The sequence below is a fragment of the Eupeodes corollae genome, chromosome 3 (genome assembly GCF_945859685.1).
Source record: "Eupeodes corollae chromosome 3, idEupCoro1.1, whole genome shotgun sequence".
NCBI lineage: Eukaryota > Metazoa > Arthropoda > Insecta > Diptera > Syrphidae > Eupeodes > Eupeodes corollae.
Genome location: NC_079149.1, coordinates 113,293,278 through 113,306,685, shown reverse-complemented (window position 1 = coordinate 113,306,685; position 13,408 = coordinate 113,293,278). Strand labels below are relative to the sequence as shown.

Here is a 13,408-nt window from a genome sequence, read left to right as displayed (position 1 = left end):
CATTGGAATGTGCAGTTGTATGCCATTTGTATAAGCCGTAAAGTCTGCACACGACCCTGGTCAACTGAAGTTCATTGTATGCACAAGAAATAGAAGCTATCTACCCCCCTGCCACCTTCACCTAACCCCCTATTCGCTGCAAAAAGAAGTAATAAAAATAGAAAAAAAGGACCATCAGCCGGTAGTGTACTGTAGTGTAGTGTCCTTTCCCAATTAGATATGAATAGACTGTTGCTGCTATTTGTGTACATTAAAAATGTTTTTAGAAATATACATATACGTATACGACGAGCAATATGGCTGCTAAAAGCTAATATGTACATATTTCGCATACTATCTCACTAGACTTATACGAGTACACAACAAACCGAGCCCAAGCCAGGGTTGCCATGTGGTAAATTAGCTCAAATAGCCCAATTTAAAAATGTTTGTAGCCCAAAATTGAACCTGAAAAAGTAGCCCAATTTCAATCTTCATTTATAAGGAAGAAAAATGTCTTCCCTCAAAATGTCTTATGCTCATGCACATGTTCAACAATTTTGTAAAAATTGTCTTGAAATCATTAATTTATTACTGTGAAGAAAAATATATCCCAAGATTAGATTTGAGCTATTTATAGCAAAAGTTCAATTGGGCTGTCATAATAAATTTTTATCTGCAAAGACAGCCCGATAAATAACCAAATTTGGCAAGCCTGGCCCAAGACCGAGAGGGCGTTTTATTTAAGAATGAGCAGAGCACTAACACTAACACTTTTAAATCAGTACAGTTGCATTTTGATAGGGGTTGATGACAACGGTACAATTCAAGTATACTCAACATGGAGACGGAGAGGAAACAGCAATTTGCAATTTAAGGGTGGTTCATCATCAACACAAACTCGATCTACTACACCAAACACACATGCACAGAGATTTATTTTCATTCCCATATATATTTGATGTGAATGTATGAGTTTTCAATGTATCCATATACCTACCCACATTTGGAAATAAAAAGCACTATGGATGGCTCATCTTTTATGGTAGTGGTTGTAAATGGTTACAATTTCAATTCAATTGGAAGAGTTATCGCCTTCGCCGTCCAGGATAATTTAATGTGTTTTTATTATTGTGAATTCGTGAAATCTATGCTTTTGCCGCGTGCTAAATTAGAAATTTTAGAAGCGACTTTTCGGATATAACAACCTAACTAATTTATTAGAAATAGCTATCTGTACTCGTTTATCTGTTGATTTGTGAATTGTGTGATCCTTTATCTATAACCTATTTACACCTATGTATATCGGTTGTTAAATCAGATAAAGGAGCTTGAACAGTGATAATTTATAGCCATCATCAATAGTTGTTGTTGGTGTTTCCTGGAAAAAATGTTAAGTGATACTATCATCCACCTACAATAACAGGCACCTATCTTTATTATGTAAAGTGAAAAAGATACATGGTATACATATATAAATGTACAAATGAATACTGAACGTCCTTGTTGCTAATAATAATCTTAGATGAAGCTTCCTATATACTCATTAATAATATTGTTTATTGCTGATCAAATGGATTTCTAAATGTCAATAATGGGATTCGTAGGTAGGTATGCCTTTGTGGGTTTTATTTTTAATATTTACCGACGGCTACGTCTTATTTATTAATTTTAACATTGGAAGATAAAATAAGAACTAATTTAACACTGGATGTTTTTAATGCTGTTTATGCTATTTTAAGAAGCTTTCTTGAGCTTATTGTTTAATGTTTTATTGCATTTTACTTCAAATTTTTTAATGTCGAAATTCAATGACAGCTATAACTGCCAAACGGTCTATTTTAACGGCCCTAATCTGTTGAATTATATTTAATTTGAATTTTATTTTAAAATTTATTGTTGAGAGATAAATATATTATGTATGTACTTTCTAGTTATATTTATGAATCTTAGAAAGGATACTATAATGTGGGATTTTCGAAAACATACGATTACTTAAAAATATTTAAATTTTGTTTGTTTAGATATTTAACTTCCTGAATTTAAAAATTAAAAAAGGTCTATAGGACTTTTTATACACGTTTATGTTTCATCGTTCCTGATAACCTTTGTTTTTAGGTTTTAATTTAATTATGACATTGAAAACATACAAATGGTCTCATGTAATAATTCACACAAAATTTAATTTTGATAGAAAATACAGATTTTGTAATTAAAATGCTTGAATTTTGTGTTGATCCATAGATTATATTATAGGATGGGAATTACGAATAGCACATCACATAAAAGTCCGCTACAGTTTTGTAAGCCTTGAAATTTCCTGATTATTATTTACAATTACAAACAAAAACTTAGCACCTGGAAATTTTTACTTTTAGACGCCAGTTGTGCCTGAAATCCACCGAAAAACTTTTACTGACAGAAATCTGTCATTGAAATTGTGTGAAATTGGAACACACACCAGTGGAACAGAACAATCCGTTTAAATTTTGAACATAAAAATATCAGAAGTTCAGGAAAATGAATTTCCGTCCCGAAAATAGAAAAATAAGTTTTTAGAGAAAAATAAATGTGCAACTAAACTTTTTTTTCTCAAAAAATTCTTTGTGTGATTTCCGATCGATCAGTATATAATTTTCATTTCTAATCTAAGGAAAACACCGTCAAATTTCGGATCTATTTCAATGATATCTATAACTGGCCCCTTAAGGTTTTGTTGGTGGTCGGCTTTTTTACATAGGCCTTTGAGGAAAACTCAAAAGAATAAAGCCCAATTTCGTTTAATTGTAAGATCTAGGAGACCAGTTGTGATCCTAAAATCGTCCCTTTACATTGAATTGTTTCTCTGGCTGTATGGCATGCACCAAATCCCGCACATGTGTCATTGAGAATTAATTTGCTTTTAAACGGATAATTATTTTTGAATTGTGTATGAATGATATTGTATGATTGGGTATAATATAGTATGTCTTAAATTCCGTATTTCCAAATATATATACATTAATAATAAATGTACATTGTCCTGTTCTTAGCATTCGTAAGAAAAAATTCAGAACTCGATGTTATTATTTATTGAAAATCAAAGCAAATGATAAACCAGCATAAGCACATGAATAAAAATCAACATAATTTTCATAAAAGGAACAAGTAACATTTTTTAAAGTATCTTAAAATGTTATGCTAACATTATGGTTCTTTCAAAAAAAAAGACATGTTTTCAACATTCAGTGCCTTAAAATGTGATAAATAGGCTAACAAGAATAAAGAGATTTGAATTATTACCCTTACAGTATTTCGAAACCGATAATATTTTCAAAATATTGAAGTATCACCACCTGACATTGAAACTGTCAGAACTGTCCTCATTATTTCACAGTCTCAAAAAGAACAATTTTAAAATTGTCTAACTATAGCAATTGTCATCAAAGTTTGTTAACTTGATTGAACTATGTAACAAATGCCTAAGAACATTGTCAATTATTTGACAACTGTGCAAAGTCATAAGTAATGATAAGACAACTTTCTATAATAATTGAGTAGATTATCAGAGCTTTAGAATATGTACTATACCCTACTTTCCCTTCTGGCATACTTACCTCGTTACTTCAATTGACAATGACTTTCAATGCATTTTAAAATATGTATTCATAATGATTCAATAACAAATTGACAAATTCTCCAAGAGTAAGTCTTGTCATGAAAAGTGCTTTCTCAAATTAACCGTTCGGATTCAGCTTAGGTTGAGAGTTGTAAGTCAATGGGCTCTTGTTCTCTACGGACTGTTGCGCCTAATAATTTAATATCTTAACCCGAGACAACTTTTGAAACAAACAAGCAACATTAAGAAGTGCAAAACACTTCTTTTGCAATGGAACGTGTTTTTGCAAAACACGTTCCATTAGCAAAATTAAATATTAAAGCAATTATTAATAACTATCATAAGAAATAAAACATATTTTCTTTAAATAAAAGTTAACATATTTTCCCCATTTTAATATAATTATTGCAACAGGTATTCAAAAAAACAAAATTTTTGTAGACACGGTGAGCAAAAAACGAATTGAAAGCCGGTGGTTTTTTGAAAGTTCGCTATGGCAGCTGTTACTCAAAATTCATTGTTTTTCATCAGGTTTCAATTTGTAAATATTTTCCCATATTTTAGTTTAAATTTTGCTTTGCAATAGCTTTTCGTAATCAGTATGTACTACGAGTATGTGCATATATCAATTCACAGAAGTTTGGAAATAATCATTTCGAAAAAATATTGGGAAGAATTTATTTTGACCAATGAATTACGTGCAAAGAAAAAAAAAATACACTTTGCGAAATATTGATAAGGACAAAAAACAAACACTGCTGTTTCGTCTGTTTTAATGAAAAATTATTATCAAGGAATGGCAACCCTTTTGTTTCATCTTATGTTGGTTAAACTAAATTTCTCTCATGTTCCGTTTGTCTAACAATAATTTTGTATCTTTATTGCGGTACGAACAATTTATAAGCAAAGTTATTGTATTTAAGAACCGTTAATAAAAAGGACCAACAATAAGAAAATCTTCGGATCACAAAGGTTTGTTAGTTATAAATATTTTGTAAATTACGTAGATTCATAAATTGAATTTATTAGAATAAAACACGTCGTTATGATTTTGTAATTATAATGCCTCCTGAAAGCCATTATTCAAAGAAGAGCGGGGTCTTGTTGCTGTTAATACCGAGAACAGACGAAGACACCTAGCCAAATCGATGGCATATACTTGGAAGAAGTAAATCTCTAATAGACAATTTCTTAAAGCTGACTTACGAGTAAAACTATGGAGTTAAGCCAAGTTCAGGTAAAAACCTAAATTAGGATAAGGAGAAATTAAACGCATAACAATTAATGAATCGATAAGCCACACGAAAATTTTTAATATTTTAAACCGCAATGTGCCACCAAGGTGGGTGCAACAAGTTTTGAAAGGTGTACAAGAATTGAATATATGCGAAAAACGCATCCCGAAACCAAAACTTACATCTCGTCAAAAAGCAAACAGATTAACTTTCGATAAAAAGTATATTTTTTTCCAACAATTTGGGTTTGGGGTGCCATGGTTCTTCTACTAACATAAATTCCCAAAAATAAATAGATGAAATATTTGCTCCGGAATGTATCTTTTACAAGGATAACGCTGCTATGTATGTTTGAAAATATAAAAAATCCATCAATGCATTGCTGATCTGAACCCGATTGAAAACGTTTCGGCATTTTTAATACAAAACCTCTTTTTTTTTTAAATATACGTTTGTTTTACACTAACAATTATTTGACAAGAGTTGTTCAAGAAGCGTGATCCAAAACTAATATGTGTCAAATAAAATCAATACTAATTTCAAAACCACGACGTCAACGAGATGTAATTCAATGAAAAGGACCAGGCATCGAATTTTGAAAGACTTTTTAAAAACTTTAAGTTTTACTTAGAATTACTTTTAAAAGTTGGCTTTAACATTATTTATTTATGTATTTTGTGTTTGTCCTTGTCATTATTTCGTAGAGTGTATGAATAAAATGGAATGTCTCTTTATATTCACATTTGCATACAATTTGTTCGAATAAATGTCAATCGATTATAAAAATTTAAATGATTTCGTTGGTATTTCCTCAAAACACTATTATTTCAGTTAAAATACAAACAAAATTCGAATTCGAAAAGTACTTTTTTCTTTCTTCGTATAGATTTTAAATAGTTTTCATTTCGTATTTCAACAATTAAATTCATCATTTCAATTTTGTCAGTCACAATAGTTGTATCATAGTATTGTTTAATGAAACTTTAAGGAAACAATAATGAACTATGTATTGAACCCTAAGCCATGGTATAGAAATACAAAATTGATTGAATATTTGTATTGTGGCAGTAGCCAGAAGCAATTTAAAACTATAGGAAATTGATACATCCAATAAGTACATAAATAGGCAAAAAAAGCAACGAACAAAATGTACATTTACAGTGACGAGCAACAGCAGAGAAAATTTAAAAATATATCATATATGATAATAAAGATAGTTAACTAATATGTTGAATTAAATATAAATACTAATTATATTAATACTAATATTTTGAAATAAACTACAACATGTTGAGGCTATGAATGCGTCCATTACATTTTGGTACTTGAAATCTTTCATAGTCCTCGAAAATCTCTAGTTTTTTAGTTTTTCTAAGTTCACGGTATTATTGCTTTTAATTTACGTTTCTATTTTTCGATTTAAGAATATGATACAATTTATACAACAAATGGGGCTGGAATGCGATCCATACTGATTACTTTCAATCCCGTCTGCCGATATTTTGTGTGAGATAAATGGTTTGAATTCAATATATTTCTTTGTTCTGCTAATATACTTAAGTCGAAAAACATTTCTTATCAGTTGTTTGTTGTTTTTAACTTAGAATTACCAACAATATTTTTCATATGATGAAATAGTTTCATTTAAAAATCTATTTTTGTTAAAGAAATCTTTAGCCGAATACCAATTTTTACCACTTCTTTTAGCATTTCTTGAATTTTTGTATTTCTTATATGTATATATGTTACCGGAAATGTATGAAATCTAGAAATAATACACAATTTCTAGGAAATTTACACAGTGCCGAATCTATTTATGAAATTTATAAAAAGATTTGCAAAAGATTATTTAAAACACATATTTCCTAGGAGATGTATATGGCTAGGAAACATAATGTATATCAAAAATCTGGAAAAATAAAACATACCAACTAAAAATGAATTAAAAAGATTTTTTCTCAATTTTGTATTACTTTATTTTTAAATGAAAGAACTTATTTATTATATTATTATTTACTGAGAATTACATAATATTTTATTTTTGAAGCAAAAAACATTTTGATGAGCTACAACCCTTCTTGCCAGGACATTTTTGTGAATCCTTGTTCAGTCCCAGTTGATTGTATATTCGGAACTGTGCGGATATTAAAATGTCGGAACTAGGTACTTCTTTGGTATTCAGAATACCTCTTGGGCACACACTGAATTCAGATCTAAAATACAATTGCTTTATGATTCCATTCTTTGTTCCAATCTGATAAAGCTCGTTATCTGTTTTATTTAAGATTACACCTATAATTTTTCGGGCGTCGTCACTATGTCCCCTGTCGAATCCTGGCACGGAAACCGTTACAGAAGTTCCTATAGGGACACAGAAGGAAACTTCTTGCCCCTTGTTTTTAACATTTTTCTTGTCTGTTGTTGCAGGGTTTGTTTAGCCGAATGACGATTTTTTTGAACTAATAAATTGTTTAAACACAATAGATAAAGCAGTTTGGACCCTTGTACTTTGGTGTTATCATAATTACATCAAGTTTAGCCGTTGATGTCTTGAGATCTTCTTCACTATTCTGTTGAAGGTTTTCAATGGTTTTTTCTAAATCTTCTTCAGTTTCGATGTTTTGCGTGAAATTATGTGGTAACTGTAGACCAACCTTAATTTTACATGCAAAAAGAGCTTCATAAGCACTTTGCTTGAATTAAATTTTCATTGTTTTACGTAACTTTGAAGGACTTAACTTTCTCTTTATATATTTAAGAATAATTTTTTTGCTTTAAATTTAATAAAAACATATTACGAAAATACAATTTAATAATTTGTACATAGTATAGAACATTAAGGACAAACATTTTAATAACTAACATTGGACCACTTTTGTTTGTCACTGTATTTTAAAACTACAAAGTTAAAAAAAACACAGCAGTGAGATGTGACTATATATAAAATATTCTCCGAAATGTAAAATTGTTAGAAAAATTGTAATGATGAAGTGCATTTGCGGTATTTGGACTTAGAATCAAATCCAGGAAATTTGTCTTTTTCATGAAATTATTGCTCCAGTTTTTGTTATTAAATTGTTAATAGAAAAAAATATAGTAGGCAAAAACTACTAAAAATTAATTTTGCTGTCATTTAGCCATACACATATTAAAAATATCTAAAAATACATTTTAATAATGTATTTTCCAGCCAACGAAGAATCATATAGCAACATAAAGTATGTACCTTTAAATCATAAATCATTTAATTCAGGTATTGCGAAGAAACCTTTGTATATAATGTGAATATACAGCCAAATGACTTCGAACTAAATAAATAAAGCTTTTTTGTCCTCTAAATGGCGTATAGGGTCGTCTATACATTTGGCTTATCAAATCTGTACAATACTATCACTTACATTAAAGGCACGCGCAATCTGCCCCTATACCTATACATATTTATTCTTTCTGAAATGCAAATTTATTTAAACAAAAAAAAATCTTTTATTCCACATTTCAAACAACCCGCACATTATAATAAAAACAACTATGCGAAGTACCCAATCATATAATAGTAAAACTAAAAGAGATTTATAGAAGTTAATCCAAGCGTATGCACAAATTGAAATATAGCGTCAGCGTCATTCCCCTGTTTAATATTAAAACATATATGTATTCAAAAATAATCTCTATATCTACATATTTAGCTGGCTGCCATCAGTTCAGCACCATTTTTAAATTAAGTTTTCTTATTTTATGAATTCACAAAAAAAAAAAACACAAAACAAAAAATGCACAAGATCTCTGATAAACTGATATCACTCAACAAATCCAAATTATATAAGTATCTATGGAAGAAGAACGTATGTTCCTTTTTAATTCGCGCCTTAAAAAAGACGTGCAAGTTGCTTACAACAAATTGTATATAGAGAATTATAGAGCTAACCTAAAGGCTTATTGGAAAAAGTGAGCTATATAATATGCTGAGGAGTATAACAACCCTCACAAAGGGTGGAATTTGACATCAAACATAGCCTAGAAATGAAATAAATTTTTCGAAAGGGCGTCACTCAACTTCCCTTCGGACATTTTTCACTTCTTCGAAGACACAGGAGGTTTATTTGACAAGATTGACAGAATGGATTCTTATAGTTAGTTCTTAGGAGCTGCTGATTTATCAAAAAGGGAATTATCAAAACTTGCAAATTTGGAAAAGTTGAAATACATTTCCTGGGTCGGAACTCTCTTCCAGTTGGAAAATATGACTTGGGCTAAAACCTGACATTTCTTAAGTACATCCCAATTGAATTGTTGTTTATGTGGCACGTAACAACGCCGGCCGCCGTTTGACAATCTTTTTGCAAATAAAAGTCGTTACAAATTAAAGGACCGTTCACATGAGAGCGATTAACGCTACACTAAATGTTAGTCCATTATGTCATTTCTTTCACATGTCTTGGAACTAGAATGACATTTTTAAAGACACACGCGAAGTTTTTATTCGAAGTTTTAATTGTATGTGGAACGCGAACAGGAAATTAAACAAAGACATCACACAGAGAAAAAAAATTTAAATAGCGTATTTATTTTTCGCTTAAAATGTGTTTTTCTATTTTTCTGAACGAAATTCCTTTTTTGAAAAGCTTATTCTTTGATCTCCAAAATGGAACGAATCGTTCCAATGATTTGTGTTTCAATTTCATTCAATTTTCAATGACAGATTTGTGGCAGAAAAATTTGTCGGTGGATTTTAATCGAGGTTGCTTTGAATGACATTTCTATAATAGCCAATTGAAATCCCTCCAAAAGCAAATGACAGCTCCACAGCTGTCAGACAAAGCAAACGTTTAGCAAATTTTAACTAGAGCTTCCGTTTGCAGTCAAATTACGTAACACTACGTTCTTTTCCTTACGATTGCCAAACAAAACGTGAGGTCAAGGCTTCATTGTTATAGCATGCATTGAATTCCTATGGCTGAGCTCGTAAACGTCAGGCGAAGGCGAAGCTGAAGCGTATTTGTGTTTCAGCCATTAGTTTTGCGAATTGTGATTGCAAAATATCTCTAGTTTGTTAATGTTGAAAGATTACAGCTGAGAAAAAGTGGTCTATTCAAAATGAAGCGTCTTACTTAGCAAGAGTTGTAAAAAAGTTACTCTTATTATTAAAACTGTTATAATCCTTAATTTACGCCAAATTTAATTATAAAAAAAATGTTCTGAAAACTAAGCTAGGCGCCCTTTAAACTTGAATTTGGGCCTTCAATTCAAAGAGTACACCCCTCTAGTCTTATACTATAATCACTGCATTGCTGCTGCAGACGTCCGCTTTTGCTTACTTATCCAACGTTCAGATCACAAATAAATAGTTTAGACATACAAAAAACATACCCAGATACGAGAAGGTACACACGTCGTCGTCGGTCTTCATCGTGCAATCGTACATAGTATCAAGCACCAATTTGGAGGCATAAACGGGCAAAATGAACGAGAACGAGATCCGTTCCGTGTTGAACCAAAGAACATTTAACCACCAAAAAAAAAATCCGAAAGAACCCTTAAAAAGAGTCTCAATGCATATTTAAGCCTTGTAAGGCCCGATTACCTTTAAACACCCTGTGAGATACTTAGGCAATCATATATGTACCAGAATTCCTACATAACATAGGTATATCACAGCAGATGTGTAATTTGTTTAGTTCAAACTGCAATTACCAGCAATTTTCCTCCCCTCTTCCAAATAGTTATTCAAAAAATTTTGAAAATATTGGTGCGGTTCAGGTACTTCAGAAACAAAACAAAAAATGGCTCTCAAGTATTACAAACTTCAAGTTTGGTAATAATAAACATAACATTTATATGAAACTAAAAAAAAAAGAGCCAGGAATTATGTACAATGTTGCGAGTCGGCAGGGTTTCCTGTTGAAACAGTCATAGTCATATCAGGGGCGAGAATGATGAAAAACGTAGTGCATTATTTTATTTAAAAAAAAAACAACAAGGGCCGACCTAGATATTGTTAGCCGCCTGGTATAGGTCTGAGTCTGACCCTCCCTCTTATACCTTATAACGTTCATATATGGCTTCATACAAAACGACAATGACGCGTCTAAAACGAATATAAAGAAGTATGTACTTTCGCAGCCATCCGGGTATAGTCAAGGGCTTGATGATGAGATTCACCCCGTGATGCGTCACGTCCTCTTCGTCTCGTCAGTCGTCGCGTAGTTATAGTTGAAAAGTCTTTTTACTTTTTTTTCTAATGTAATAAAGCTGACTTAGACTATAGACTATGATGATGTTAAAATGGTCCACTTGGGTTTTCCCAGTGTAACTATATTGTTCTATGTTTTCACGGCATTTTGTATTGTTTGCTATGGGAAACATTGTGTTACTTATACCTTTGAATTTCTGCTCACTTTTTTGTTGTGTGACTTGCTAAATGGACTGGCACTAGCACTAGGTGAACACGGAACAGTTAGAATTATAGTTGGGGGGTTGTTCTTTGTATAAAGTATAATTATAGACTATATGATTTAAGTTTAAAAAAAAAAATTATTTTAAAATAAAATTAATTAAAGGTTTTGAATTTCTTCATGAGAATTGTGTTTTTATTTTCATCGAAGAGGGGGAATGCTAAAAAGTATGGAACTTTTGCAAATTTCATGTTTTTTAAGCTATGGGAAATGTCATTATACAATTGTAATCAGAAATGAAGGAAATACCAATCTAAATGAACATTTTTCAATCTTAATAAAACCTTTTAAAAACACGGTACTATATAATTAGCCTAATAAAGGAGACGAAATTTCTGAGTGATGCAGTTTGTTCTTTTAGTTGTGATTCAGTTTTTCGCTTACAAAGAAGTTTTAGGGCGAAGAATCGAAAAGACCTTGAAAGAAAATTGCTAAAACTTTTTTCAAATTTATTCCCTCGTGTGAAATGTATAGATGTGTTTTTCAGAGTCTCATTTCACGGTTACACTTTGAGTCTAGTTAATGTTTTAGTTTGACATTGTATTTTGTCTTTGAATTATCAATCACAAATGTCATACAACATGTTAAATGTCAATGATAATGTTCAAAATCAAATGGGGTGGCGCAACAGTCCGTTGTGAACCAGGGCCTAGAGACTTACAACTCTCAACCATTCCTGTGTGCGAGTACTGTTGTCAGGAATGGATAATGTTATCTCACAATTTTCAATTAAGTAAGTTAAGTACACTTATAAGAAACTTAAGATTAGACAATCAAGTGAATTATTTGAATGCTTACACAAAGATCCGTTATTCAGATGAAATTAAAGCTATTATCTTCAGTTTTGTATACAATAAGTTCAAATATTAAAACAAGGTTGTTAAATCAGAAGACCAATCGTTTTAGCGATAACACGGAGACTTTTCTATGTTATGTGAACGGTGAATGCAAAATGTCCACCATTCTGTTTTCAATTTTGTATAGTGTTGTTTTAGCATAGTTTGTCAAATAATAACAACTTCAAAACTGACAACTATACACAAATGGTGGGCTATTAAAAGTGAAACCTATTATTGAAAAACCATATATTTTATATAATAACAACAATGGAAACAAAATAATACTTCTTTTCATTTTACTGATCGTAAAGCTTTAAATAAAAAAGACACACAAATTAAACGAAGAGTTATGAACTTCAGCTCGATTGACTGATGAAAATACAGAATTAGATAATCATTTTAAAACTTTATTTTTAAAATGATTTTTTGACTTCTTTTTGAATTCACTTTCCAACAAAGTAACATTGATTGCTATTTAAATTGGGCCTATTAGTAATTAGAAACTTGTCTTTAGTTCGATCCATGCGTAACTGGAAACTTACTTTTATAACTGGCAGTTATAAACTTTTACAATTTGCTACAATAATACAATTTCTGACAGTGTTGTCAGGTAAAAATTGTACGTTCAGATGATTGGAAGACATTTTTGATAGACTAAGACATTTTGTAGCATTTGATGTTCGTGTGCATTGCTTAAGACGTGGGAAGTTGAACATTGGAGTCTCTTAATTATTACTGTATCTAGGAATCTAATTTAAAATAAATAATGCTAATAATAAAGTCATACACTTAGATGAGTTCTTACTCTCCGCTTAAAAATTTTCTTTAATGTTTTGTAAAGGAGGCTAACAAAATTTAAATAACATAATGTGTTCGAGTATATTAACCTAAATTTTACACATTTTAATTGCTAAAATGATAACTTTAGTTATCAAATTATTTTAGAACACTGTTGTCCAGCAAAGTATGGTCTAACTATTTCTGACGAAGTTTTTCGAACTCTATTTTCGGGAGTCTATTATTGCTATCGCTATCAGTCTACTTACTCGTATTTTGAACTTAAAGGGGTCAACAAAACTTAAACATTTCTGAGAGAAAAATGTTTGGTTCTTGAATTTAAGTAAATAGGTGGTTTTGAGTACCTACGTAATTTCTCTAAACAATTAAATTAAAACAAATTAAGTTGGGAAGAAACGTTTGTGTGTCACTGACAAATTACACGTTTCAGAATCTCTTTTCACTTCAAATCTCAAGATATTCAAAGCTTGTATATCAATAGATATGACCCGTTTACTATGTTTTTCA

At 30.8% G+C, this 13,408-nt stretch overlaps 1 protein-coding gene across 1 annotated transcript in view; it reads left to right on the top strand.

Annotated features, from left to right (window-relative positions):
• The first annotated feature begins 1,214 nt into the window (after nt 1–1,214).
• LOC129952784 (fez family zinc finger protein erm) overlaps nt 1,215–13,408 on the top strand; it is a 71,365-nt gene continuing 59,171 nt past the window's right edge. Inside the window, exon 1 of the mRNA XM_056065601.1 lies at nt 1,215–1,586. The gene's annotated coding sequence lies outside the window, so the exon portion shown is untranslated. The remainder of the gene's footprint in view (nt 1,587–13,408) is intronic.